We start from the raw sequence: 4096 nt of genomic DNA on the forward strand, positions 1-4096 counted from the left end.
AAGTGGTGTGTGCAAAATTATTCGGCCCCTTTACTTTCAGTGCAGCAAACTCACTCCAAAAGTTTAGCGAGGATCTCTGAATGATCCAATGTTGTCCTAAATGACTGATGGTGATAAATAGAAACCTGTGTGTGATCAAGTCTCTGTATAAATGCACCTGCTCTGTGATAGTCTCAGGGTTTGTTGAAAGCGCAGAGAGCCATCATGAGACCAAGGAACACACCAGGCAGGTTGTGGAGAAGTTTAAAGCCGGATTTGGATACAAAAAGATTTCCCAAGCTTTAAACAAGCGAGCAATCATTTTGAAATGGAAGGAGTATCAGACCACTGCAAATCTACCAAGACATGCCGTCCCTGTAAACTTTCACCCAGACAAGGAGAAGACTGATCAGAGATGCAGCCAAGAGGCCCATGATCACTCTGGATGACTGCAGAGAACTACGCTGAGGTGGGAGAGTCAACAATCAGTCGACACTGCACAATCTGGCCTTCATGGAAGAGTGGCAAGAAGAAAGCCATTCTCAAGATATCCATAAAAAGTCTCGTCAAGTTTGCCACAAGCCACCTGGGAGACACACCAAACTGTGGAAGAAGGTGCTCTGGTCAGATGAAACCAAAATCAAACTTTTTGGCCACAATGCAAAACGATATGTTTGGCGTAAAAGCAACAAGCTCATCACCCTCAACACACCATCCCCACTGTCAAACAGGTGGTGGCAGCATCATGGTTTGGGCCTGCTTTTCTTCAGCAGGGACAGGGAAGATGGTTAAACTGAGGGGAAGATGGATGCAGCCATCAGGACCATTCTGGATGAAAACCTGTTGGAGTCTGCAAAAGACCTGAAAGGATGGAGATTTATCTTCCAACAAGACAATGATCCCAAACATACAGCAAAATCTACAAAGGAATGGTTCACAAATAAACGTATCCAGGTGTTAGAATGGCCAAGTCAAAGTCCAGACCTGAATCCAATCGAGAATCTGTGAACAGCAGTTTTCAGTTCTTTCCACAAACGCTCTCCATCCAACCTCACTGAGCTCGAGCTATTTTGCAAGGAAGAATGGGCAAGAATTTCAGTCTCTGTTAATGTGTTACGTTAACATACATACTTACCATATTCAGCCTGTTGTTCTCTGTGCTAAATTTCTGTTCTTTGTCCTAAATTTTGTGAAATAAATTTCTAAATAAATCCAACTTAAGTGTTATTTTCCTCTTCATGACGCGGTAATATGACTTAAAGTTTGGAAAATACTGTACACATATGTTGAAATGACATAAAAGGCCCGTCCCTTGCAGCCGTGATAAATTATTCTGACGCTAATGCTTATCTACCTGTTCAGGAGTAAATTAGCCAACTCGGTGTCCTTTTGGACTCTAAGCTGCCAATATTTACTCGGGGTTTATAAAGTCTCTGGTCACGCAACTGTTAGAAACACTATTATGTTGTGTTTTTGCACTATATGTTTTTGCACGGTAGGTTTTGAAAAGATTCCTGGATGTCTGGAATTTGTCCGAGGACACTAGTTGTTGCACTTTATTTTATGCTCTATCGCACACGTTTTGTATGTCTTGTTAGGACATTTTGATATTTTTCAAATATTTTTATGAAGTTTATGTTTCAAGTTAAAGTAAGTGGAATGTTAGAAAATCGTTGTGTCACCGTGGTATCGGCATCTAGAATTGTGGCACCGACTAGGGAGACCGGGTATGGTTGTAACAAAGGGATAGTTGTAACAGAATCACTTTCACCAATAAGGGTTAACATAAGAGTCATGTGATAAATTTCATGTATAACCACTCCCTCCCTGGTCTTGCATGTGAATTTGCACGGCTGTGAGAAGTGCAAATTTTACAACCAAAAGTTTTGGGATGAAGTCTATATTTTGATTAGTACTAATACTGTTGAAATATGAATTAGGTAACTTGTATTAGCTAAGAGAATAGGTTCTTATGTAAAATGTGAGTCATTTCATCCATGCTAATTACAAACTACCATGCTGATACAGCTAGCTAAACATTGGCTGACAGGGGTGGAGCTGGTTGTAACACAATATAAGAAAATGTTAAAACCGTGCCCGTAATCACAATTCACATATTTTCTCTATCTTACTTCTTTTTTTTACAGTATGCCAAGACAGTGGGTGAAGAAAACGAATAGGGGTGTGTCTGCTCATGTACTTAAAGTTGCATCAGATGAAGTGAGGCAGGGAAAACAGTTGCTAAAGACTACTCCATCTGCCATGTGACACTGAGCAGATATTGCAGAACCTCAGAGAACAAGGTTCAAGAAAGCTGCCCAGTATGGGCGATCACAGGAGTCAAAAAGTTTTCAATGCACAGCATCACTGGTTACTTGATTGACGCAGCAGACTTGTACTATGGACTAACTCCATGTGAGGTAGGCCTACTGAGCATTTGACAAGTGCAGATTAGTGTGCCCTAAGTAGGAATTAGTTACTAGTGTATGCATCAGTTCTTTATGTATTTAGGTACCATGGGGTACAACTGACTTCTGCTGAGAAAGGTGCCTGGTTTCTGTGGTATGTGCAGTGCAAGCTCTGGGAAATTCTATCCCACCTGTTTTCAAATTTACTTTTTTTGGACTCCAACAATCTGTAAATAGCTCAACTAATGAACTAATGTTTAAGCTGGTATGTTGTTTTGTTTTTTAGCATGAATTTGGTAATAATCTTTCAGCATACATCATTTACATTGTCTGCGAGAAAACTAGACTTGTCCACTAGAGCCCGACCTATATATCGGCGGGCCGATATTGGGCATTTCTCGATATATCAGTATCCACATTTATAATGGCCGATTTAAAATAAATAAATAAAATAAATAAATAATTCAGAAAAATTAATAAAAAATAAAATAAAAACAGACTATTATAAGTGTTGGTGTATTTTAGTGAGAACTCATAAATAACTACAAAACTAATCTTAAGGAAATCTGTTTGTTTGGTAATGCGTTTGTGCATTTAAGCAAATCAGTATATCAGATTTTTAAATAATCAAATATTTGTATCGGTCTTAAAAATCCTTTCAGTTGGGCTCTATTGTGCACCTCCTCTCGGCTCTGTTCTCAGGCTTTAAAAAAATCTAGTCCGTGATGACAGACTTGGGTCACAGGTCATTCCAGAGAGGGAGAGCAACTTTCTATTTTTTTTTTTAATTTCTTTTTTTATCAAAGATTTTTTTAGGGGCTTTCCCCTATATTTTATAGTGAAAGTGGATAGACAAGAAAAGTGGGAGAGGGGATGACACAAAAGTGCCACAAGCTGGACTCAAACCTGGGCAGCTGGAAAGGACTTAGCCTACATGGGACGCACGCTGTTACTGGGTGAGCTAGAGGTGTCCTATCCTATTGGCTTCTCTACAAAAAGTCAATCAATCAATTTTTGTCACATAAAACCGTACAAGTCCTCCAATAGCTCCCTGGAAAAAGCCGTGTTCCCCAATCTGTTAAACATGCTGAGGTCCTATCACTTTCAGAAAATTCAGTCGTCAATAATTACAGACCAGTCTTCAAACTGCCCATTCTTTCTAAAATCCCTGAGAAGGAAGGTTTTAACCAATTTTTGTACAAATGTATGTCATCAAGAGACAATTGGTCTGTCACAAAATGTCTGCTACTAGGCTCTGGCTGAAAATGTCATGGCCTCTAAGCCATGACATTTTCCCTGCAGTGAGCCTATAATAACCTCTTTGGTTTAACATTAGGTGTTTAAACTTTGCCTCTTCTCTTTCAGCTCACCTCTTTCCTCGGCTGGAACTCAAAAATGTTTCCAAATCGTTGCGCAGTTTTTGTTTTCTTTGAGACGAACATTGCCATATATCAACAAGGGCTGTAATCTCCCAGTCAACTGGTCGATTTATTGGTCCGTACGTTCTGGATCGACCAAAATTCTGATTGGTCAATTTTTTGCGGTGTTATTTTATCCGGTGGAAGCATAGACCGTTACGGTCCATCAGTGGAAAGCACTAATTGCTAATGGGGGGGGGTTTCAAAGCATCCCTGTTTTACAGGTAACAGTCTGTCTTCAGAACACTCCCCTTGTTTTCTCTTTGGTTGGATTAGCCCGACCCACTGGGG

The 4096-nt window shown here is 40.0% G+C and overlaps 1 protein-coding gene and 1 long non-coding RNA gene across 3 annotated transcripts in view; one reads left to right on the forward strand and one right to left on the reverse strand.

Annotated features, from left to right (window-relative positions):
• The window catches only part of LOC116693090 (uncharacterized), a 124584-nt gene that overhangs the window by 104444 nt on the left and 16044 nt on the right, over positions 1-4096 (reverse strand). The gene's annotated exons all lie outside the window — the stretch shown is intronic.
• Positions 1-4096, forward strand: part of LOC116693088 (histone-lysine N-methyltransferase SUV39H1) — a 24982-nt gene that overhangs the window by 20036 nt on the left and 850 nt on the right. The gene's annotated exons all lie outside the window — the stretch shown is intronic.

The sequence above is a fragment of the Etheostoma spectabile genome, chromosome 7, assembly GCF_008692095.1.
Source record: "Etheostoma spectabile isolate EspeVRDwgs_2016 chromosome 7, UIUC_Espe_1.0, whole genome shotgun sequence".
Taxonomy (NCBI): domain Eukaryota; kingdom Metazoa; phylum Chordata; class Actinopteri; order Perciformes; family Percidae; genus Etheostoma; species Etheostoma spectabile.